Here is a 26,326-nt window from a genome sequence, read left to right as displayed (position 1 = left end):
AGACCTGATACATACTTAGTGTAGTTAAAATAATGAAAAAGAAGTGTCATTACCTTCCTAAAAGCAGGAGAAAAATAGCTGCAAAAATTGCCAAAGCCATTTTAAGAAAAGGTGGTTTTCTAATCCTTTTCTACAGGATTGTTATAGCAACACCAGTAGCTGTGTCTTGCATGTGATTGTCAGGGAGGGGAGCTGGAGGAATAACATATCTACTCCCTAATGCAGCAGCAGTTCTGATCCTAGATAAAGCTAAAAAGGAGGCAAAAAGATGGTTTGTTTTGTTCTGAGGCTCTCCTTCCCTTCTGAGTCCTGGACATGTTTCCCTTCTAGCCAACCTTGCCTTCTTGTTCTCTTTTCCCTAGAAAATTTGTTAATTCATTTATTCATTCATCCATCAGACTTCTATAGAGCACCTTCTGTGCCAGGCATCAGGAATACAAAAATGAGTAAGAAATAGTTCTTGCTGTCTAGGATGGTCTAGCGAAGTGAGAAGATTATGAGAATAAGGGGGAAAAAAATCACAAGGGAGAAATCTTTGCCAAAGGCATTGCATTCTTGAGTGGGTATAGCAACAATATTCTGGATAAGAGCAGAAGGTGGTAACTAATTTCCCTAGAGTGGCATTCAATTGATCATAAGAATTTAGGATTTTGCTCAACTCTATAGTATTTATACCACGAGATTTTGAAAAGAAAGTAAGGAAATAACATGTACTGAGTTCCTATTATTTCACTGCTTTCACATACATTATCCCCATTTAAAAATGTGGAATTGGGAGTTTACAAAACAAGTGACTTGCTGAGGGCCCATTGGATGCACAAGGGCTGAGATTTGAATTCAGATCTGCCTGACATACAAGTCCAAGCTCCTTCTACTTTCCCACATTGTCTACACAGGAAAAATTCTCTAATTACAGAACCTCAGATTCTGTAAGAAGTGAGGGGCCTATATTTTTGGATAGAGAACTCTCTGACATCCATTTTGTCACCTAAACAGGTCAATGCATGTAAGGCTGGCCTTGTGTAGTTGACAGCTGGACTACATAGATGGCCTTCTCTGCTAGGAAAGCAAACCAGAGAATCAGCAAACAGAGTGGACAGATTCAGGGGGTCTGGCTTTGTCAGACTTGTCATTCCATGGAGGCTGCAAAGAGCAAGTTACATCCAATGCCTTTCATTAGGGTTCTCTGCCCATTTCCCACACCACTCTTTTCAGATCCCACACTTACCAGAGGTCTTCCAAAAGCTCTTTCAGGGCAGTGGACATGCATTGTATCAATTTTGTACCTCCTTCTGTGCCTGACACAACTGCATTTGTATAACAGGTCTACAACAGGTTAAAAAGCAGCTTTGTCTTGACAAAGCAAATCATTTGATGGGACACCTGGGTGGCTCAGCAGTTGAGCATCTACCTTTGGCTCAGGACGTGATCCCCGAGTCCAGGGACCCGACCGCATTGGGATTCCTGCATGGAGCCTACTTCTCCCTCTGCCTGTGTCTCTGCCTCTCTCTCTCTCTATATATATAAATAAAATCTTTAAAACAAAACAAAACAAAAACACAAATCATTTGAGTATCAAAATTCAAAACTTCTTCAAAAAATCTTTTGGTAAACTCTGTACATAGTAATCTTCCAGAATGTTGCTTGACTGTACTAAACGGTTGAAAACTGGTATTTCATGGCTAAGACAGGTTTTCTGACGAACCCCACCCTGATTGCACTCTTGACTCCGACAGGAAGTGCTGTTGTGATCACAGAGAAACACATGACTCACGGGAAAGTCGGCCTTGATCCCTTCTCTGCCTCCGCGTGTTTTGAGATGCTTGGACATTTAGGGGAGTTTCCAGTCTTGTTTTGATTCCCCTTCCGCGAATCCCCCTCCTATCCAGGCTCTCCTCCCTGAAAATGTCACGTTTTCCACGTAGTTAAAAACAAAACAAAACAAAACAAAAAACCCGACAAGGCAACCCATCATCACAAAACCAGAAACTCTTCAGGAGTCCGCAGTGAACTTCTGTGTGTATGTGTTCAATTCAGATTTTACTCTTTAAAGTGAGACCACGTTGAATGTTCTTAGCCCATCCATGCCTCCCAACTTGAGTTAACTGCAGCCTGCAGGCCCCCTGCGTGGCCTTGTCTCCCGGGCCCACGCGTCCCCAGGGCTCAAGCGCAGGGCACGAAGGTGCAACAGCGCCAACGAGTCACGTGCAAGGCTATTTGTCTTCCAGCGCACGCAGGCCTGCACCGCTGGCCTCAACTTCTCAGCCCGCAGCTTCATTCTGGAGCCCCGGAGCCCACAGGTCACGGTCTGAGGGCTTCTCCCGGTTCTGCGGCCCAGCACGTCCTCCCAAGTCAGCCTGTGCGCGCCCCTGGGGGTGACCCCGCTGCCGGAAGGCTGCCGCCCCGCGCAGGGCCAGTGGTGGCTCGGGGGTGGGGGGCGGGCTCCCGCCGTTGCACGCGCAGCACTCGCGGCGCGCGGTGCACCCAGGGGTCGGCGGAGCTCGGCCGCGCGCTGCGGCGCTTGCGCATCAGGTCCCACCCGCGCAGCGGCTTCCCGGCCCCGCAGCCTGAGCCTGCGCGCGACGGCTGCTCCGGGTTCCCGGCCCGGATCTTAGGAGTTGGCCGCGGCGTCCAGGAGCCCGGCCCGGCAGCGCCTTGTCCTCGTCCTTGCTTGCGGGGCCTGCGGTGGTCCTGGTGGGGCATCCTCTGGGCCATTTCCTGAAGCGGCCGGGGGGGCGGGGGGTGCAGAAGGCGTCGTGGGCGCCGGCCCCGGCCCGGGATGACTGCCTCCTCCTCCGGGAAGCCGGCACCGTCACCGCGCTGTGGCTGCCGCAGCTGTTCCTGCTGCTCAGGCCCGGGCACCCGCCTGCTCGCCGTCTGCCTTCTCCGCGCGGCCGAAGCGTATCAGGATCGCCTCGTGCTCCTCCAGGTAGTGCGTGCAGACCACGGGGCCGCCGCAGGCTGCAGTCGGAGGAGCCGGCAGTGGGCGTCCATGAGGCCATCCCGGGGCCTGTAGCCTGAGGCCCTGCGGTAGCTCCCGGCGGGTGTAGACGCCCCGCCTTGCGGTGCTTGCCCGAGTGTGTCATCCGCGCAAACAAGCCCTCGTGTCCTGGTGGCTTCTTCAGCTCTGCTCCGACGCACATGCCCCCCTGCCCCCCTGTAGCACGTTCCCTTCGTTGCCTTCAACAGGGTTGAAGCTCAAGGCTACCAACATAAATTTCAAAAGTTATCTTGGGTAGGCAGACGTCAAACCTATATTTTCCAGCTGTTGTAGAAAAAAAAAAAAACACTTTTTTTCCTTTTGTTGAGAGTTATTGGGGTTATTCTCGTTTTCACTAGTAATTGCTGCAGAATTTTATCTCAGCCCTACTTCATGGACAGGGTCTGTAGTCTTCAGTTTATGAGCTGCGAAGGCAGTGGTTTGCAGAATGTGATTAAAGTCTGCTTTTCCTGGGGTGCCTGGGTGGCTCAGTGGTTGAGTATCTGCTTTCCGCCCCGGGCCTGATCCCCAGGTCCTGGGTTCGAGTCTTGCATCAGGCTCCTGGTAGGGGGCCTGTTTCTCCCTCTGCCTGTGTCTCTCTTTTTGTGTATCTCTCATGAATAAATAAATAAAACCTTAAAAAAGGTTTGCTTTTCCCAAAATGGCGTTCTCCCTTTTTATCTGCTCAAAAACCTGTACTATAGAATTTCTTTTCTGTTTAGTGATGTAGGTGGGGACAGAAAGCCACCATGGTGGGCAATATAGGCCCTTAATTTGTGCCCACACACAGTTGACTGGCAAGTTGGTTAATACAGAAAGCCATATCCTAAGGTGTAAAGATAATGGACAATAGTAGGAGAAACAACAAATTTCAGGTGACCACAGGCACTTGAAATTGAATTAGGAAAAGGAAGGCATCCAGAAGAAGAGGGAAGTGTTTAGGGTTGAGCAGAAGAGGCTTACAGCTTGGCTTTGGCTTGGCTTTTTCTATTTTGTGACATAAACTTGAGTCTCTGGTCTGTAAATGGAGATGAGAAAAATTAGAAAGGGGAAATAAAAACTAGAAACTGTAGAGCAGTATCAAAAGTAATTTATCTATGAGATACTTGTGCGGCTTAGTGGTTGTGTGCCTGCTGTGGCTTGGGGCATGATCCCCGGGGTCCTGGGATGGAGTTCCACATCTGGCTCCTCACAGGGAACCTGCTTCTCCCTCTGCCTATGTCTCTGTTTCTCTCTCTGTCTCTCATGAATAAATAAATAAAATCTAACAAATGTTATCTAAAAATGTTATGAGAAGGCAGTAAATCAATGTTGATTTGTAAATATCCATAAACAGATTGTCCTCCCAATAATGGAACTCTGATGTTGAATCGTTTTTAGATGTCATGTCTCTTTAGAACTGAAAGCCTCAGAGAGGCAAGGCCACTACTATTCTCAATTTGCAGGGGAGGAAACAGATGCTGACACAGGTTAACTACTTGCCCAGTCATATGACTGGTTGGTGACAGAGGTGTGACTTGAACACAGAGGTTTTAAGTTCAGTTCTGATGCAGTGAACCACTTGCCTCCTATGTCTGAGAGAGGCTTTTGGGAATAGCTCAGAGTAGATCTTTTGTGTTCTACTGGGGTGAAAATATCATAGTCACTTGGGAGGAAAATAAAACAGTATGAGAACATATTTGGACACTATTGCCTTATGAAATATAGATGGGGTCTGGGGGGAGGAATTGATTATACCAGATTAATTCTCCTTTGACTTAAAGTGAAATTAAGGAAAAATTGGAAGAATAACTGGTTCTGCCAGTCTCACCAGCTATCAACTTAAAAGGTGAGGTCTCAAGATGGAAAATTCTAAGTCAAGGTGGAAGAGAACAATTTTCTGCTTTTTGCCCTCTGAGTGGACCAACATGGCACCTAATAGCAAAGACTCTGAAATTTCAAAGGCTGAAATTCCTTCTACTTATTCCAGTAGAACCAATTTGTCTCATGGGGGAATTTATTAATAGAGAGCTTCCTGTAGTTTTCATTTTAAGGCTGGATTTCTTGTGATATACAAAAACTTATTAGCCAAAACTTTGAGTTATGACTTGTGGGGTTTTGAGTGGAATTTCAATTATTCCTCAGAATGTCATTTGGAGCAGACCAGATCATGCTCTGGTAACAACCAACCCCTAAATCTCAGTGTCTTAAAACAACAAAGATGTATTTCTTAGTCATGCTTTGGGACCTAACAAGTTGGCAGAGGAGCTTTACTCATAATGATCAATCAGATATTCAGGCTGACTGGGAACCTGGTCACCAGGCTAGAGAAGAAAAGGGAGAACCCTGGTAGATCTTACACTAACAATCAGGTGTTCCAGAAAAGAAGTGACATTGCTCAAAATCCACTGGCTGGATTAGTCATATGGCTCCACCCTTACTAGGATGTATAGTCCTACCTTGAGAAAGCAGAGAACTGGAAGCATTTTGTGAATTGCACTACTGCCTATCAAAATTCATGTATAAATAGCTGAGACTCTGGTAAATAAAATCCTGTAAATCAAATCCTTTTTCCTAGTAGTGTTGATGAATACAATTATTTAAAGAATGAGGTATTCCAAAGTGTCTATTCATAGTAATTGGTACTAAATGAGAAGTATGGTTCAAGGTTGAGCAAAAAACAATTATAGTCATTATTATATTGGTCATGAATATAAGAGTAAGGAAGCTCTTCTTTTTGACTGGGAAGTATCGTAGTAAATCAAGTATTTTTTGTTCATTTGTTTTGAGTGGAAGATGCAGTATATAAGAAAAATTCTCGAATACTGATAGCGATCAGATTTTATCTCCTATAGCAATTCCAATTTTTTGTATAATAGCAGACTCTAAACTTCTTTGATTTCTTCTACTGGTAAAAGATATAGTGTATTTGCTTTCATCCCCACTTATATATATTTATTTGATTATCAATTATTATCATAATTTATTGCATATACTAGAAAACTTTTACAAAAATAGACATTAAAACTAGAAATAAGCAATCTCTATTTTCTTCCCACTCCACAGAGAACTGCCTTATTTGTCCCCTTTGAAGACAAATGTTCTTGAGCACTGGTTGAACTGGATTTTCAGGCCAGGTCAAGGCCCAGTTCTTGGTAAGTAGCAATATCTGCCAAGCAAAGAGAGAAAAGGATGTCATATGTTTCAGATGGTTGAAGTCTCAGACTGAAGTTGGCAAGGGTTGGATCCATTTTTACTTCTTTTCTATTTGCTTTAAGAGATCCTACCCGAAGTTTCCATTTTTAGATCATGGGAAGTTACACCCCTGACACGTCTTCCAATAACTCTTTCAAATGAGTCCTTCCTAAGCTGAACTAAGTGGATAATTGAGCAGAGGAAATGATGATGCATATGAAAATTCACAACTGCATGCAATTAGGCAATGGTTTGCAAGCTGGGTCCAGAAACTATAGATAGCATCTCAGGAAATTTCATATGGTGTATTTTTTTAATATGAAAGATGCCTGAACTTTCTTGTAGCATATGAACTTTGTCCCACAAGATTAAAAAAACTAATTATAAATTTAGTGCTCAAAAAATTGAAGGATGGGAATGACTGGTTTTAGAAATAGTCTGTGCTAGACATATTTTTAAAAATACCTTTTGTTTTTTTTAATAAAGATTTTATTTATTTATTCATGAGAGATACACACACACACACACACAGACACACACACACACAGAGGTAGAGACACAGGCAGAGGGAGAAACAGGTTCCATGCAGGGAGCCCGATGTGGGAATTGATCCCAGGACCCAGGGATCACGCCATGAGCCAAAGGCAGATGCTCAACTGCTGAGCTACCCAGGTGTCCCCAAAATACCTTCTTTTGAGTGAATGATAGGTGGTATCCTCCAGGAAAGGACTGGAGAACTTTCTGTGCTAGTGGTTGGAACTACCTGTGTTTTATCTGTGTTAGCACAGAGAATGATTTTAGAAGCATTGAGTTTTTAGGAAACTTGAGAGATTGAGGAAGAATACTTTATTGAACTCAAGTAGGAGTACCAGATATTCTGGTGCTTAGATGTTTATGCATTGTAATAGGCCAGGAGTTTTATTCAGAATACGAAATAAATATAACATTCTTTCTTCCCAAGAATCGGTATTATAATAGGAATGTCTGTTTATTTGTTTTGGACAGGGCATTTTAATATGCTGTACAAAATTTATTGACAGTTCTTTCAAACCTGGCAGTGGTCTGTAGGAGTCTAATAATTATGAAGATCAGAAACTTCCAGGAAGTCATAAGAACAGATTCTGTGTGGCTATGTATAGTTGTTTCAGAGTTTAAAGTAGTGGAAGAAAATAAAAAGGTGGTGACATTTCAAAGACATCTACAGGGATGCAAACATTAATGTAGATTTTTGTATCTTGTATATAATATGTAATTATATCTATGAAATAAAATAAATTTCTCGTGTGTGTGTGTGTGTGTAACAGCCCAACCTATACAAAAAAAGTCTGTGGAGATATGATGTATAAACACAATTTGGTACTTATTCCATTGAACTTGAAGCTTCTAATTCTAACAAGATTCTTTAACAAGCACTTTGGTAAGACTTAAACATTTTTTTCCCCCTGAATCAGAAATGCTTTATTGGTGATTGACATTTCTTCTTTCCAACAGATGGTGCTATCTTACTGCTACCTATTCCATGGCACACCCTCCAGATAAGTCCCTTTCTCCAGTTACCAGCTACTGGTTTAGGTACATCTGTCCCATGAATTAGTTGGGTATTACAGTATCTTAAAGTCTCCTAAAAACTCTCTAATAATGTGTTTAATTTCTCAGTAATTTTCTTTCACTGGCCTCTTTTTATTAAAAGCTAGACATATAATGGATGCATAACTTACTTCTGGCTTCCTAATATTCATTGTTTGACGTGGCCATCAACATATTGAAGGAAGATATTAATTAAAACAGCCAGATTGTGTTGACCTAAAATACCAAAAGGATTTTGAATAACTTTCTGGTGTCCATCTCTAAATAATTGAGAAGGAAAAGATAGCTTTATTGTGTGAAACCCTTTCAGAAGCAGAGGTCATCTGGTGACCTCTTTTAGCTATATGACCTCTTGACACCATGATTTTTGAGTTGTATTGGGTCTATTTAAGTTGTTGGATGTAACATATAAATACGTATCTAGCTAATACATCAGTCATTTGCATCCTCTGGGCCAATTTTCTGTTGAATACTGCCACATTTAACGTAATGACTTGAAAATTAAATGTAGATATAATAATTGAGTTATATCAAATACTTAGTAGAGTGGCTTTATAAAATGATTTTAATTTAATCTCTCATTACCTTATTAAAACTTTTTATTGTGAAAAATTTCAAACATACATAAAAGTAGAAGAAATGGCATAATGAAATCCATTGTTCAGCTTCAATAATTATCAGCATATTGTTATACTTGTTTTATCTGTATATCCCCACCTGATCCCATGGTGGTTTTTTTTATTATACTTTTATTTAGGTATAGTTTTTACATACAATAAAAATCACCCATTGTAAGTGAATGCACACTTCCACTGATTTGTAATTTAGTGATTTTTAATTTATAGAGTAGTGGAACTATCACTATGATCTAGTTTTAGAATATTTCCCTCATTTCAGATTTCCCTGTGCCTGAATGCAATCAGTTCTCCCTCATACTCTTGACTCCAGGTAACTGCTATTCTGCAAATCTATAGATTTCTACTTTCTGGATGTTTCATATAGATAGAATCATAATAATATGCAATCTTTTGCATCTCACTTTCTTTACTTACAGTGTTTTGATATAGTGTTCATCAGTGCAGTAGCATGTAGTAGTAGTTCATTCGTTTTTATTGCTGGATTGTATTTCATTGTATAGATATATTACAATTTTATATATATATTTTTTTATTTATTTATGATAGTCATACAGAGAGAGAGAGAGAGGCAGAGACACAGGTAGAGGGAGAAGCAGGCTCCATGCACTGGGAGTCCGACGTGGGATTCGATACTGGGTCTCCAGGATCGCGCCCTGGGCCAAAGGCAGGCGCCAAACCGCTGCGCCACCCAGGGATCCCGATATATTACAATTTTAATTACCATTCATCAGTTGATCAATTTTAAGATTGCTTCTAGTTTTGGGCCATTATGTATAATGCTGTTACGAACATTCATGTAACAGTCTTTGTGTGAGCATGTGTTTTGACGTTTTCTGGGTAGGTACCTACTTGTGGAATTGCCGGGTTGTTTAATATTTATCTTTTAAGAAACTGCCAAGCTGTTTCCTAAATGGCTATACCATTTTATATTCCCACCAGCAATTTGAGGGCTCTTGATTCTCCACCTCCTCACCAACACTTGGTATTGTCTTTTTCATGATAGCCATTGTAATGAATGCATAGTGTTGTCCTTTTTTTTTTTTTTTTTTAAAGATTTTATTTATTTGAGAGAGAGAGTGCGGGTACTCCTTTTTAAAGGCTCTATCTCCAAATATGGTCACATTCTGAGGTTGAGATTAGGACTTCAGCATATGAATTTTGGAAGGACATAATTCAGGTTCATTCATTCATAATTCATGATTATTTAAAAGGAGGAAACAAAGCCCTTGTTATTTATGGATGATGTGCTTATTTACATAGCTGATCAAAAGGCTCTGTGGTTAAACTATTGGAGTTAATAAACGAATTTGTTAAGTTGCTAGATAAAAGGCCAATATACAAAAATCATGTTTCTATAAAACAGTAGAAAACAACTAGAAAATAAATATGAAAAATATGACTTACATTAGCATCAAAACCACCAAATGCCTGATAACAAATCTAATGAGTGATGTACAAGACCTTCTCCCCAAAAGAAAAAAAAAAGCTACAAAATAGTATTTAGAAAGTTGAAAGAAATGAAAGAAGACCCAGCTATACCATGTAAATGGATTAGAGGACTAAATATTGTAGAAATATAAATTTTCTCAAAAAGATTCATAGAGCAAATAAAATCCCAATAAAAATTCAACTGCAGATTGAGTTTTGTGAACATTGAGTTGATCTTAAGACTTATATGAACATTTAAAGGGTAAAAAGGGCAGGAATAGCAAATTTGACAAACTTCTATTATCAAATATCATGACTATAAAGTTGGAATAATTAAGACAATATGATATTCATGCTGTATCAAGGGTCCTCAAGACCATCCTCAGGTTTGATGATTTAGAAGGCCTCCCAGGACTCAGGTATAGTCATATTCATGGACATGATTTATTACAGTGAAATGATACAAAGCAAAATCAGGGAAGGGAAAAGACATGTGAGGTGAACTCTGGAGGAAACCAAGTGCAAACTTCCAATAGTCTCCCGGTGGAAACACATTTAATTACCCCAGCAAGTTATGACAACACATGTGAAATGTCCATCCGAGAAGCTCATTAGAAACTCCATGCCCAGAGTTTTTATTGGGGGTTTGTCATGTGCACATATTCTGTCAAGTACACATGCAGGTTCCAAACTCTAAAAGGAAAACAAGTGTTCAGCATAATCTACGTTGCTTGTACAGTTTAGGCACAGTGAGACATTCCTATCAGTTCTGGGAATGGTAGGAACCCTCCATGGATCTAAGTTCTGCATTCTAGCCACGGGCTGCTCTTATGTGCAAGCCTATCAAAGGATAGCATTCTCAGGCCTGCTTTGCTAACTCTTTTCTAAACAGGTACAAAAATGGGTAAATTGATAAATAGACTAGAAAACAAGTCCAGAAGTAGATCTACACATATTACAGTTACCTGATATATGATGAAGATGTCATTACAGTATAGTAGAGGAAAAAAAGGCATTTTTAATAAACGATGCTGGATCACTTGGTTATCTAAGTGGAAAAAAGTAGATCTTGACACCTACTTTACATAATATCCAAATAATTCCAGATGCGTCAAAATAATAAAGCTTTTAGGAGATATCCTGGAGAATGTCTTCATGACCTTGTAAGCAAGATGTTCTCAAAAGCTCACAAAAAGCACCAACTGTAAAGAAAAAAGATACATTGGACATGATTAAAATTGGGAGATTTGTTTTTTCAAAAAATAGCACTGGAGTGCCTGGATGCCTCAGTCAGTTAAGTAGCTTCCTTCTGCTCAGGTCCTGACCCCAGAGTTCTGGGATGGAGCCCTTATCAGGCTCCCTGCTCAGCAGGAGGGAGCCTGGTTCTCCTTTTGCCCCTCCTCCTGCTCGTGTGCATTCACGCTCTCTCTTTGTCTCAAATAAATAAAATCTTTAAAAAAAAAAAAAGGCACTGAGTAAAATAAGCCATGGAGTGGGACAATGCATGATAAATATTATCTTCAAAGGACTTGAATGCAGAGGATATAAGGAAATCCACCTCCAGCCCTGGAGACAATATGATATTAAAAGTACCAGACAGGGGGATCCCTGGGTGGCTCAGTGGATTGGTGCCTGCCTTCGGCCCAGGGTGTGATCCTGGGGACCCGGGATCGAGTCCCGTGTTGGGCTTCCTGTGTGGAGCCTGCTTCTCCCTCTGCCTGTGTCTCTGCCTCTCTCTCTGTATCTCTTATGAATAAATAAAATCTTAAAAAAAAAAAAGTACCAGACAGGCACTTCATGAAAAGGGATATCCCTATGATCAATAAACATACGAAGAGGGAGATATATGAGTTTCCTATTACTGCTGTAACAAGTTACCACAGACTTAGTGACCTATGACTGACTCCTTGGAATATACTCAACAGAAATGTGTACCAGTAGTCATCAAGAGACATATTATTAGAATTCACACAGTCACACTTTTTGTAATAGTTCCAAACTGGAAAGTATGCAAATTTCCAATAGCAGTAAAATGAATAAATAAATTGTGGCATATCATGCAGTGGAATACTGAACAGCAATAAGAATGAAGAAACCTCCACTATTACTATGTGTAACCACATGGATGAAACTCCCAAATGTAACCAGAGTAAAAGCATCCAAGCACAAAAAAGTACATATGGTATAATTGTACTTACATAAAGCCCAGAGTTAGGCAAAATTAGTGCATGGTGTTAGGAGTCAGAATAGTGGTCTTTTTGGTGATGAGATCGCAGAGGAGGAGGCAATGGGAAGTTTTATCAGTATTGGCAATGTTCAGTTTGGCTGGCTACACAGATGTATCCATTCTAAAATAATTCACTTACAATTTACGCACTTTCCTACATGTATGCTAAATTTAGTAAGAAGCTAACTTACAAAGTAAGTAAATAAATGTGCATGAAGTCTTTTTGAGAAATCTTTGAAAAATTATTATCTTATAAACTTTTCCCCTTCCCACTCCACTTGAAATCTGTACTTCAAAACATTTGTTTCCTTTTTGGAATCCTCACACTCTCCAGTTGAAGGCTGGGTCCGATTTTAAGTTAGCAGAGTCTGGAAAGTTGAGAATATCCTTTCAGGAAATGGGTCCTTAATTGTGTGAATATGTTTCACAGGTTACAAAAACAGGCTTGGTGGGAATTTTAGTTTCAACATTTCATCCAGTGCCAACTACACTTGACATTGAAACTCCAGTGACCCATCATCTCAGGTTGTGACAGTGAGATTAAGGGGAGTTTGGAAGTTCAGGCACAAAAGAGATCAGTTACTAGTAAGCCAGTTTCTGTGTTTTGTCTTTTCAACAATGCACATTTTCTTAGTTTGAACCCTGTGTGTGACTGAATATACTCTGAGTATAAGATTTCATACTGTCCTTTAAAAGTTCCTTTTATCTCACTGAACTTATTTGTTTGTCTGTTTATTTATTTATAAACTCACTTTAAGAAATGCTGTAGTGAAAGATACAGAAGAAATGGACGACTGAACTCCTTTCCTTTGGAATTATTTGAATCTGGATTTATGGAACCCTTAAGGATCCAAGTATCAGTCAGCCAAGTATCCAGTGTGTTGGGGGAGACTATATTTCAGAATCTGCATGTTTTCATAAAAGAAGACCTCTACTCAATTTCCTTAGTGGAGTTTCTGCCCTTCTCTCATCTACCTCAGCTTGGTGACTTATCTGCTTGATGAGATTAGTAGTACTGAGTGTGCAGTGGCTCAATTCCCTATCTTTCCTAGAGCAGTGAGTAGGCTTTTATCTGTTGTCCAGTGGAGTATTTCTTGAAAAGGATGCTGTCTCTGCAGTGAGTTGGGCTTTTGGATGCTGAACTCACAGTCATAGGTAATACAAGGTTGGTTGTACTTACAGATCTAAGCCACCTTCTTTTTTTTTTTTTTTTTTTAAGCCACCTTCTTTAAAATACCTTTGTCAGTAATAAATCTTTTATTTTGATTTTTTTCTGTCTCTCCCTTTTAAAAAATATTTTATTTTTTATTTGAGAGAAAGAGTGAGAGAGAGCATGAGCATAGGGAAGGACAGAGGCAGAGGGAGAAGCAGACTCCCTGCTAAGCAGGGGGCCCCATTTGGGGCTTGATCTCAGGACCTGGAATCATGATCTGAGACGAAGGCAGATGTTCAACCTACTGAGCCACTTAGGTGCCCCTATGTTTTTCTTTCTTGATTGGGCTCATTCCACTTTGATTTCAGTTGGCCACGTGTCTTAGTCTGTTTAGGCTGCTGTAATAAATTACATAGATTGGGTGACTTACAAACAACAAAAATGTATTATAGTTCTGGAGGCTGGGAAATCCAAGGTCAAGTTTTGGGCAGATTTAATGTCTGGTAAGGACTGTCTTTCCATATGGAAGAAAGGGCAAGGTAACTTTTTGGGGTCTCTGTTATGGGGGCACTAATTTCAATCATAAAGGTTCTGCCCTTACGACCTAATTATCTCCCAAGGTCTCCACCTCCAAGTGCTGTTATGTTGGGCATGAGAAGTTAACACACAAATTTTGGAGGACACGAACACTCGATCTGTAGCACCATACAATGCCCAGGAGTATGCCCTTCTTCCCATAAGGTTCAGATAACATGGACATACTGTCTTGGACAGTTGAAAAGATTAAACTGTTAGATAGAAAAGAAAGCTTTGGTAAGTTTTAAGGAGGGGATAAAAAAGGAAAGTAAGAAATATACAAAGAAAAATAAGAACAATAAGAGAATTAATTGTACATAAATGCTAAAATCAGGAGTTTGGTACCTCAAGTCCTTTTCCTTGAGATTGGCTCATTAGTACCTCTATGCTTAATAGGTCAACAAGGAAAATGACATCCTTATTTTTCTGACCATATAGGTAAAACTAATGTAGAAAACTCTAGCAACAGAATAGGCCACACTTTTTTATTGTGGCTTTTCCAGCTCTTGTCTGAATACTTAAGGTTTTATAAACGAAACAAATGCTGCTATAGATTAGCTTGCAAGAATGAACTTTAGACATATTTGACAATTCAAACTTTCAAAATAAGAATGTCAGTGATTCGCCAATACTAAAACCATTCTAGGAAGTTGTTTTGAATTCTGTATGTATATATACACTTTCTGACCTTTAGATATACCAAAAGAATTAAAATAAACACTAAGAAATAAAAAAGAAGAAGAATCACCTAAAATCTCTCCAGTAGGGTACACACTGAATGTTTTAGGAACCATTCTTTAGAGAAGGGGTGTGAGGGAACCTTTTGGAGTCCTAGAACCACATATTTTTATGTGGTTGGTAGCCACATGGTTATATACAAAATAAAAATTCAAGCTGTACAAGATTTATGCATTGTACTGTATATATATTATATATCAGTTTAAAAATCTTCCAGATATTTCTTTCTCTCTACAATTTTACAGAAAAAGAATTATTATCCATGCTGTGTTGATAGGATAGTCTTTCCTCCAGGAATCATATATTCTAAACTTTTTCCATAGCATTGTACTTACCTGTATGTCTTTGTTTTAGGGAGTGTTGTGGCAAGATTTAGAATCTTATGAAAGCTGGCTTAGGGAAAATATGAGAAAGTTATAGGTATTCTCACAGCATCCCAGAACAATTATATTTCTTATTTTTTAACTTCTTCATTATCTTTAAGCCAGTCTTCTGAGCCTTCCCAATTTATCTTACTTTCTATAAATTTGGTGATCTTAGAATTTCATCAGTCTTAGAGAGTAGCTTCGTGGTTTCTATCAGTTTTCTCACTTAAAGGGCCATTTCATGAGGTCTGTGTCTTAGGATATAGATGATCCATGGAATTTGCTGTGTGAGTATTCTGTACTACCCAACGTAGCTATGCATGCAAACCTATGCCTGCAAACCAGGAAAATAAGTATCAGAGAAAGTGATATATATGTTGTTAACAAATCAAAATATTGGTTTAACTATGTGGGAAAATGGGCAGAAATAGCTTTCATTACCATCTTAGAAATTCATTCAGTGGACGTTTCTTGATTGGGAATCTAATGTGTGATTGGGAATAAGTGACATTGTAATGGATGCTGGGGACACAGCAGTGAATATGACATACATACTGGACCTCAGTGAACACAGTCCAATGTAAAGTGGATGGTAGAGTATGGCTGTTGAAGCAAGTTTCCAAGATGGATGTTTCCTGATTCTGTGATTGCCCAAGGATGAGAGCTATACTAGGGCACCGCGGGCAGTGACGGACGCCAAAAATGAAGAATTCGTATTGTTAGAATGATAAAAAAAAAAAAAAAAAGCAGAGGTCTAAAAACCTGGAGAAGCATTTGGAGATTGGTAAAAGATAAAGCAAGTCAGTAGAAGATATTGAAGCCAAGGTTTGAAGCTAGAAATTTGAGGCCTGGTTTACAAAAAGAAGAGAATCTGGAGTAGAAGGTAACGGGTGAATTAAAATCATGAAAGAGAGTAAGGAATGTAAAGCGAAGCCCAGGTAACTGCTAGTGTTTGAGGTGAGTGCATTGGGCTAAATGGCCAGTGGAAGAAAAGAGAATACTCAGGATGAAAAGAACATGTACAATAAATGTGATATAACTCTGGAACCCACAAGAACCAGTGATTAGGTGTAGTTTTATCATAACAGCAGACAGATTCTGTTTTAAGTACCAGATTTATTGAAAAGATTATAAAAGATTTGCCTACTAGATACATAAACAAGGTTGGTGATCTTCTCCAAAGAACATACATCTTTTGGTATTTTCTTGGGTTCCCACTCCTGTCTACTTATGTTACATACGGAATAGAAACAACTACATGGGTCTTTTCATTAACAGGATATAAATGCTTCTGAAGATGGATTAAGAACACAACATAAAATATAACAAAATATTGCCAGTTGGCAGCTGGTGGGTTGGTCTGGTTTGTTAATTGTTCCAGAATAAGCCTCTTACTGTCCAAGCTAGAAAAATGTGAAAACCAAACAAAATTATGGCCCAAGATAGGATACTTAATATGATCATTAAGAATGAGAAAGGACATTTGAAGAAGTAAAACACAAGTTAATGACTTTTTGGTGAATGTTCATGTTTAATATAATGGCTAATGGACTCACCTCTACTAACCCCTAACCTGATGTCTAAGCCAGATATTTAGCATGAAAGAAATGCTAATCAGCTGTGTTGAATTTGGTCCCAGTGGAAATTTCATTTCTATTGTTTCTTAGAATAAGTGGATTTATGTTGGCTTCCATTATTTAAGGAAATGCTTTGATTCCTTCGTGCTTTCCAGCCAAAGACACAGGGAAGACTTCCAGGGTAGGAAGCAAGCTGTGTGTGTGTCTCTGTCGCAGACTTGGACAATTATTAAGAGTTTTCAAATCAGAACTGATGTGGGAAAATGGAAGAAACGTTCTGATGAAAGAAGCAATTAAAACCCAGAAATCTGCTACTGTAATTTGTTGAAATTTTAATTCTATCACTTTGCATTCCATGTATAAAATACATGTATTTTTAATTGATTTTCTTGTTTATAATAGCTTAGTAGAGAGAGATAAAGATAGAGAAATAGAAAGCTCCTATTGTGCTTATATGCCAGGGAAGTAATTTTGGTGTTATCAAATATAGGCATTTCCTTATATTTGCTTTATAATCAATTTGTAACATCATGTACATACAACAGTTTGCCATATCCACTGCTTTAGGTATATAAGTGTGGAGATGGAGAGAGAAAGAAAGAGGGAAAGAAAGGAAAACAGTTGACTCCTACTAATCAAATTCCTGGTGCAGGTGGGCTGGGCCTACACACCTTTGTACTCTTACCTCTACCTGGAATACTGAGACTCCAAACCAGCTCAGAAGTGTTTCTGTTCTGTTTCCAGCTCCTCTGTGTGTTAGTTGCGTTTATGATTAGGGCCAATCAATATAACACATGGTGGATCTCTAATGTATCATATCTGCTAGCTTTCTCATTCTAGTAGGCTATATCTTCATAATGGCAGATCCCGTGTCACAGTGCCTGCCTGTACTATGTGAGCAACAAGTGCTCAACTGATCCACAATTTTTGAAAAGTTTCATTTTACTTGTGTTGTTCCCCAACTTAGTTTCCCTCTATTTTTATCTTATTTTTAAAGAATATTTATTTATTAATTTTAGAGAGAGGGAGGGAGAGCTTGCATGCATGGAGCAGGCTTAGGAAGGAGCAGAAGGAGAGGGAAAGAGAGAATCTCAAGCAGAGCCCAACCAACATAGAGCTCAACCTTGTAACCCTGAGATCATGACCTGACCTGAAACCAAGAGTTGGATGCTCAGCCAACCCAGGTGCTCCCACCCCCTCCCAGTTACCCTCTTTAGAGGCAGTCATTACTAATTTCATGAATGTCCTTCTAGAGATGATCTCTGCATATTTAAGTGATTACATGTATGTTTTCCTTACCCCTATTTTTACCCAAATGATATTCTGCACTTTGTTTCTTTTTTAATTTGAAAATATATCTTGATTTTTGTTGCATAGCAGAACATAAGGAGCTTCCTCATCCTTTCTTTAGAAAGCTCTTTAGCATTCTATTCCAATGTATGGAGTGTCATAATTTTTTAAATCAGGTAACTCTTGATGACTTTTAAGCTACTCTTGTTATTTTGCTACTTTGAATTTTACTGTAGTTAATGAATAGACTTAAAAATATATCATTTTATAGAGACATGAGTATGTATGTAGAGTGTGTGTGTGTGTGTGTAATTGGCTAGGTTAAAGATATGCATATTTTATGTAAGTTGTTATTACTAAATTCCCTCTCTAGAGGCATCAACTACATTCCAATCAGTAATGTATGAGAATGCACAAACATGTCATGTCATTAAATTTTTCATCTTTACAAATCAGATCTTTGGAAAAAAGTATCTCAGTAAAATTTGAAATAGCGTTTCCTTTATTTCAAGTGTAGTAGAATATCCTGTCATATGTTAAAAAGCTATTTGTATTTCCTACTGTGATCTGTCTGGTAATATCTTTACCCATTTTTTTTCTACTTTTTTGTTCTTTTACTTATTGGTTCTAGGGGATCTCTATATGTGAGGGAAATGAGCCCTTTGTCGGTGTTAAGAATTGCAAGTATTTTCCCATTTAATATTGCTTTTATGTAGCTGAGTTCAGCAATTCTTTATTTCATGGTTTCTATATTTTGAGTTGTATTATAAAACGCTTTCTTTACTGTAAAGTTTTTTTTTTTTAAGGCGTTCTCTGTTCCTTCTCTTCATTTACCTTTAACTCTTTGATCCACCTGGAATTTATTTTGGTATAATTTATGGGATCATTTAATTTAAATATGTTACAGTATTAGATGATTGCTCTGCATTGTCATAAAGTGAGTTACCCTATAAGTGATGGCTATAGAAACAAAATGGCTGTTAAAAGGAGCAAAACTTATATCTAATAATAAATCAGGGTGCCCAAGAAGGTCATTAAACACTTAAAGCACTACCAAAGAGACTGTTAACTGTATAAACATTGTTTTACATGGTATAAGATCTCTATTATATCATTAGAAGAGATCTTAATATTACCGCTTGAAATATTCATTTTGCATAATTTGAGTCTGAATTTAATTACACCTCTTAAAAACAAACGCTTTTCTTGGAGGAGACTCTGTGTTTAATATATTTGGTAAAGTAATTATTATTGATGTTATTTCAGGATTTTTTTTCTATGTGAAAGAGGCCATTTTGTAAGTTCAGACCATACAAAAGCTTTCTGTAGATTTTACCTTCACCAGCGTGAGAACACCAAAAGGATATTGCAGAGGAAAGGTAGGGAAGCTCAACATGCAGATTTCAGGGCGAGACACAGAAGGAAAACTAACTTTATCCGTTTGGCAACTTTTACGGAACCTAATTAAGGAATAGTAAATAAAAACAGATAATTCAACTGAATAAAATATTTTGGATTTATGTCCACTTACAAGTGACCTTGATGTTGATTGTGTTTTCGTTGAGGTGTAGAGCAGAACTGAAGTGGAGTTCAGACTGTGACCTTTCGTCCAAAGTTCAGCTTAACTGTAAAAAGTTAGTTGAGAGATTATCTCTCTCCAGTCTTCTCATTTTGCTGATTAAGAAATCAAGGATCGGGAATCCCTGGGTGGCTCAGAGGTTTAGTGCCTGCCTTTGGCCCAGGGTGTGATCTTGGAGTCCCGGGATCGAATCCCACAACAGGCTCCCTGCATGGGGCCTGCTTCTCCCTCTGCCTGTGTCTCTGCCTCTCTCTCTCTCTCTCTCTCTGTGTCTGTCATGAATAAATAAATAAAATCTTAAAAAAAAAATCAAGGATCAATAAGACCTGATAGCATGTCTACAGACTTAATATTCCTAGTAAATATCTTTAAAATGAAGAACAGTTAACCTTGAACAACATGGAATTGAAGTATGCAAGTCCACTTATATGTAGATATCTTACATACTGTGAATGTATTTTTTCTTATGATTTTCTTTAATAACATTTTCTTTTCTGTAGCTTATTTTATAGTAAGAATACAGTATATAATACATCTAAGATACAAAATATATGTTAATCAGCTGTTTATGTCTTTGACAACACTTCTAGTCATTAGTAGGTTATTAGTAGTTAAGTTTTGGGGCCTTAAAAGTTATATGTGAATTTTCAACTGGACAGGGGTTTGGTGCTCCTGATCGCCCATGTTGTTCAAGGTTCAACTGTATTTATGGATTTATAGAAGTACATAAAAATAGAGAAAGTAAGGAGAGAAAATAAAGATCATTTAATCCATCGCTCTTTCTAACAGAAGGGAAAGGTGTTCCTTACAAAGAAAATATTTGAAATAAGTTTTCAAATATTAGAAAGATTTAGAGGCAGCCTTGAATGTTCAACTACCTCATTTTGGGACAAACAAGAATGATCTTACTAGGCGAAAAGTAAGTGCATGTGGAACATAATTCCTCAGAAAGTTATCCCTGTTGGACAAACATTATATGGTCTCATTCATTTGGGGAATATAAAAAATAGTGAAAGGGAATAAAGGGGAAAGGAGAAAAAATGAGTGAGAAATATCAGAAAGGGAGACAGAACATGAGGGACTCCTAACTGGGAAACGAACAAGAGGTGGTAGAAAGGGAGGTGGGTGGGGGGGGCGGTGACTGGGTGATGGGCACTGAGGGGGGCACTTGATGGGATGAGCACTGGGTGTTATGCTATATGTTGGCAAATTGAACTCCAATAAAAAAAAAAAGAAAGTTCTCCCTGTTAAACTACAAAGAGATTGAGTTTATGGATGATTATAATTATTAAGAAAAACTAGAGTTTTTCTGAGTACATTTTTGGCCTTTTGATTTTAACTTCATGGAAAGTGATCATGGCTTTCCGGAATACATCCCTGTCAGGGACAGGATAATAGACTGGTTTAACTCAGTATGAAGTTTTCTTAATGAAAGTTAGTTTAAATAGAAATAACATTGTGTCTCTTCCAGTCACCAAAAACTTCCTTTCAGCATATTTATCCTTACAAATGAAAAACAAGTATTAGTCAGAGATGAATGAGATTCCTTTGCCCTAACTGCCCATGTTATTAGAAAAACAATAAAGTCATTTGGCCATTTTGGCTATTGGAAAGCTGTCAAGAAGCAAATTCAGGAAAATTTATATTTGTGGAATTATAAAAGAAATTATATTTTGAGAGTCAGAGTCCCATGGTGAAAACTAAACCAGTAGAAATGTATAAACACAGAAAGGTTTATGTTTAGAACTAGCTTCAAGTTCTTATCATTCATATGGTTGTATGAAGAAAGAAAACAGGAAACTTCTCGAAAAGTCATTGACTTTAGGCTTTATTTTTTTTTTTTTTTTTATTTTTTTTTTTTTTATTTTTTTTTTTTATTTTTTTTTTTTTATTGGTGTTCAATTTACTAACATACAGAATAACACCCAGTGCCCGTCACCCATTCACTCCCACCCCCCGCCCTCCTCCCCTTCTACCACCCCTAGTTCGTTTCCCAGAGTTAGCAGTCTTTATGTTCTGTCTCCCTTTCTGATATTTCCCACACATTTCTTCTCCCTTCCCTTATTTTCCCTTTCACTATTATTTATATTCCCCAAATGAATGAGAACATATAATGTTTGTCCTTCTCTGACTGACTTACTTCACTCAGCATAATACCCTCCAGTTCCATCCACGTTGAAGCAAATGGTGGGTATTTGACTTTAGGCTTTAAATCAAAATGGCCTTTGGAGCTAACTGTGGGGTTTAAAAACAAATCAAATGAAGATTGTTGTGCCACTGATTTCATGACTTGAGCTTTCTTTATCATTTGTTTATTAAATGGAGAGTGATGACATTTCAGGAAATTGAGGATAGATTGTGTGCAAAATATGAAAAAGGAAATATGAGAGCAGAATTTGTCTCTGAGATGTGTCCTTAGTTTTACTCTCTTGTTCCTAACTTAGCTGAGCCAGCTCCAGTGGTATGTGTCCTTTAAAATTCACATTCTGAATTTTATCAAGCCAGGATTTTCTTCCGAAGCAAAAATACTGGATATTTATATACTTTAGGTACCTAGTTATATACTTTTGTCAAAGAAGACACTAGAATTTCCTTCGAAATTTTGTTTTTATGATTTGAAGTCCACAGTGAATAGAATAGGGCTCTTTTTTCTAAGGAGTTTAAAATTTCCCTTTACCCCACTTTTGTTTCCATCTCTGTAATCAAAATACATCATTGTATATATTGTATTGGTTATTGGATATGGGTTACCCAAATCCAAGAGGTAATTTGGCAATAGCACGATTTCTTTTTCTCTATATTTGAGAGCAAAACAATAAATTCTATTCACTTTTCCTTAGAGTGGATCATTGTGAACATTAACCATAGGGTTTTCTCTGTTCTAGTATTGGAGTATAAAGCGAGGTAAGACCATATATTTGGAGCAGAATGCTAAGGGGAGATACAAAGATGGGTCTAGGCACAACTGTTTATCTGTATCCCTTAGAAAGAAATAAGGTCTCAGTTTGGCTAGCTTAACTTTGCATCCATAAAATGATTGTATTTTTACTTCTATCCCATACCCAAGTTCTTTTGTTTTAGTCTGGTTTGGTTTTCCTTCTTTTGTGTTTAATAAAACCCTCGCTGAGTTCATGCTTAAGTATATGATTTCCTGAAAATCATGTAGATATTGAGAAATAGGAAGAAGTAAGGACATTTTTATCTCCAGTGATCTGAAGACTGACATTAGATAAGCTATCTTTTATCAGAGTTGTCTTGGCATAATTTAAAGACAGCAAAAGGGGAAACTTAACACTTGACCTTAATTTATCTTTCCATAAACTATAACAAAATATTGAGTTTTTACTAGGCTGAAACAAACATTCAGGATATAGCTGAGTATAGGAAATTATACCTTGAGCATAATTAGGATGTTTCTTTCCAAGTTTTGAGGGTATAGTTAATCTACTTTTTCCTCTCTCTCTTTGTAGTCTTTGAAGTGTTACTTGTAAATTTTTCCTTGTCAGTGTTTGATCTATCTTCCCATGTTAGAGAATTGGCTATCTGTGAGTTTTGGAAGTTAAAAAGGTTGTATATATGCTTTGCTTGGTGGTTGTGATTATAGGCCACTGGCTTAGGAACTCAGAGACTCCTACCTAGACTTTGAGAGGCAGATAATGTGGTAGAGCCAGTTGCTTGGGTTTGAGTGCCAGTCTCTCACTTACCAGCTCTTTAACCGTAGGCCCTGTAAGCCTCAGTATTTTCACCTGTAAAGTGGGACAGTTAACTTTCTTTAGGGTGTCATCCTGAGGATTAAATGAGATAGAGTTAACTTGGCTTAGAACAGGGCTTCACAGGTCATGAACTCACAGTAGGTATGAACAGGGGGCCAGATGTACAATGAAAAGACAATTAAGAATTCGTCTGGCAGGGACTGTATCTTATACCTGGAGTCCAGTAGTGGTTTCACAGTTAAGGAGTTCCTCTTAGGTGACCCTGGTTGTGGATTCCTTTGATTTTCTCCAGTTTCCAGTCTTAGTACTCCAACATTTGAGTCAGTTTTATGAGCCACTAAATAACTGTCCAGAAAATTCTTTTTCAGCTTTCACTTTGCCCATAGGAGTTCATACCCAGATGGATATAGTCTGTGACAATCTACTGACTGCCTGTCATGTCAGACTGTTATACTTCGGTTTCGTTTGTATAGGCCTTTTCTCGATAAAGAGGGAGTTAGCATCCTAACTACAAGGACCTTACCTGGCATTTTGTTTGTATCAGCCATAAAGCCTTGCATGGTACTGGCCCCAGGATGAGCATGTACATGTGCTGGCATAGAGGAGGCCAGTGGAATGTATAAAGGCATGTTGAGGAAAAGAGTGAGTGGATGGATGGATGGAGTGTTCATATTGACCATAGTTCTGGCATTGTTGAGCTGTGCTATCAGCCTGTTGACAGGCTTCTGATTTAAGAGAAATAGAAATTCTTATGTGTTATTTTTAAATTTTTGATTAGGTATTCTATAATGGTAGCCAAATACATCCTAACAATAAGATTAAATGTTTTTTTTTTTTCTCCTAGACACTTCAATTTTTTGTTGTTGTTATCCATCAACTGCCAAAGAAGTGCTTCTTGCCACCTTTTTGGAGAAATGATTTACTAAGTGTGCTGTACAAAGTTCTGCTGGAAACAAATATTACTTTGGGAAGATTTTGTATAGTTCTATCAAAACCAGCATCATTTCCTTCTTTAATTCAGGAAAATCTCTTTCGTAGAGCATTAGAACAGATGGGATGCGAGCAGATGAAATACAAGATGGAGGCAAATGCTTTTATTTCAAAACAGAACTTTTTATAAGGTTTTTGCATAAATTTGGTAGAGTTTGCATTAATTAGTCATTAAGGGATAATGAAGTTATTTGGATTATACATGTTTGGAAAATGAAAAACAAATGAAATGATTATTTTTCTGTTTAGTTTTGAACTGCCTCAGTGTCCTGTCTTTACAGAGGTATTTTATAAAACAGCTTGAGTCAACACAGAACAAAGAATTTGAGCATGTACAACAAATCCTTGGAAAGAGTTCTGTCAGAGCTTTCATCTGACCACCAACCTGAAATGCTGATCACCAGCCAGAAAAATCTCTACACATTGTCTCTCTTGAAGAGGTGTTAAATTGCAGTGCAGTCAGGATGAAAAAAACAAGTCAGATTTTAATAATATCGAGTCTTAGATGTCATCAGCAAGAAGACATTTCCTGGAAAGAACTATGTTATTACAGTATTATTATTTGTAATGATTTGCTTGATATGATCAACAAAGAAAAAGTAAATGATCCAAATGGGACCTCTGGCAGGGAACTGCATTCTCATTAAAAGAAGTATTAGTGGGCCAAACACATTTGAGTAAACACTGAAGATGAACTTAATTTAGAAAGGAGGAGCTGTTTGTGGAGACCACAAAGAATTTGTAAGGCCAAAAAATTCTGGTTTCACCCACCAAGGGAGAATAAAACCAGGTTGACCTTTGCCAAACCTCTTGGCAGCCTTAGCCAGGATTTATATTTAAGGAAAACTTAAAAGTCAAAATAACATAGTTTACATGAGATCATGTGCTTTATCACTGCCATCTCTTAGATACTCAGACAGTGGCAGACTTGGAGATCTGGCATCTCAGAGAAATACCAAGAAGAGTGGGGGTGGTGGGGAAGACTTCAGATCCATTGCTACGAGGTCATCAGCTTGAAAGATAATCAGTAAATCAGAGGCAACTGGCTATGTTGCCAACTCAGTTTGCCAGCGAGAAAAATGCAATACAAAAATGTTAATAATGACATCGATGGTTTAGTTATGCAAGATTCTAGAGACAATTCAACCAAACATGTTCATTTCTACGTTTTGGGCAGTTGCCTTTTAAAAATGTATAAGATGGAGGCTCCTGGGGTGGCTCAGTCAGTTGGATATCTGACTCTTGATTTTGACTCAGGTCATGATTTCAGGGTTGTGAGATTGAGCCCCATGTTGGTCTCTGAGGGGAGTCTGCTTGAGATTCTGTCTCTCCCTCTGCCTCTCCCCCTGCTTGCATGTTCTCTCTCTCTCTCTCTCTGTTACTCTCTCTCAAATAAATAAATAACTCTTAAATAAAAATATATAAGATGAGAAAACAAGAAAAGTTTGAGTTAGGTAAATGATGTCTCATAGATCCCTGCCAATTCCTGCCATAATATCTGCCAATCCTAGTTTCTCAAAATCCTTGTATAAATGTAACATTTTCAAGTCCCAGATGTTCAGTGATCTCATTCAAGTAACATTTGATCCATATCATAAATGGAAGGCATTAAACAAGTTAGAATTACTTGTAATAGGGTATGAGCAATATTATTATTAAATAACTGTGAAAGTACTGAAATATAACTTGACTGTTAATCGTTCTAATAAGAAGTTATTTTTTTAATGGATAAAAGTAAGATATATTTGTTCCTGCCCTAATTTTAAATATAAGGATAAATCATACTTCTGCTTATCTTCCAGGTTTTATGCTAGGAGATGAGTCAGACTTGAATGATACTCCATTTATCTGCAAAAAAGCAATAGTCTCACTGAGAGGCTTGCTCCAGCGCTTAAACTTTATGAAACAATGCCTCCAAATCAGTGGAGGAGGTAGATTCAAAAGTCATATTCTTATATAGGGAACATGGTATGGATTCACAAATTAGACCCAGAGGCTGGTGGGGTTAGAGAGAGTGTGAGATGCAAAGAAACAGGACCACTTTTTCAGTGTCTTTCAAGTTTATGATTGATGGATTATAGTGGATTACCAGAAGGTGGGCTTCCCTACACTTCTGCATAAATTCTTTGTAGGGCAATCCAAGACACTCAGGAAATTAGACTGATTTACAGATATAAACCTCCTTCCACTCTCTTTCCCACTCCTCCCCTCCCAGTTCATATTCTCTTCATGTCCTGCACAGAATGGAGTTCCGAGTGAATTCCAGATTTGAGTAGCTTTCTCATCCCTTAGAGCAAAACACTCCACATGT

General features: G+C 38.3%; 2 long non-coding RNA genes across 4 annotated transcripts; one reads left to right on the top strand and one right to left on the bottom strand.

Moving 5' to 3' along the window:
• The first annotated feature begins 2,773 nt into the window (after nucleotides 1-2,773).
• On the top strand, nucleotides 2,774-26,326 carry LOC112644332 (uncharacterized). 2 transcript variants are annotated; one of them, XR_003126294.3, is made up of 4 exons: nucleotides 2,774-2,929; nucleotides 6,026-6,114; nucleotides 7,646-7,726; nucleotides 23,870-26,326. It is a non-coding gene; the product is annotated as an uncharacterized LOC112644332 (long non-coding RNA). The 2 variants fall into 2 exon arrangements; XR_004810655.2 differs by lacking the exon at nucleotides 23,870-26,326 and adding an exon at nucleotides 8,639-8,691.
• On the bottom strand, nucleotides 5,996-15,194 carry LOC112644333 (uncharacterized). Of its 2 annotated transcripts, none has more exons than XR_007412789.1 (3): nucleotides 14,837-15,194; nucleotides 10,888-11,009; nucleotides 5,996-6,128 (listed from the first exon to the last, which is right to left on the bottom strand). It is a non-coding gene; the product is annotated as an uncharacterized LOC112644333 (long non-coding RNA). The 2 variants fall into 2 exon arrangements; XR_003126295.3 differs by having other exon boundaries at nucleotides 6,009-6,128; nucleotides 10,773-11,009.

The sequence above is a fragment of the Canis lupus genome, chromosome 1, assembly GCF_003254725.2.
Source record: "Canis lupus dingo isolate Sandy chromosome 1, ASM325472v2, whole genome shotgun sequence".
In the NCBI taxonomy this organism is placed as follows: domain Eukaryota; kingdom Metazoa; phylum Chordata; class Mammalia; order Carnivora; family Canidae; genus Canis; species Canis lupus.
This window is presented reverse-complemented; position numbering and strand designations above follow the sequence as displayed.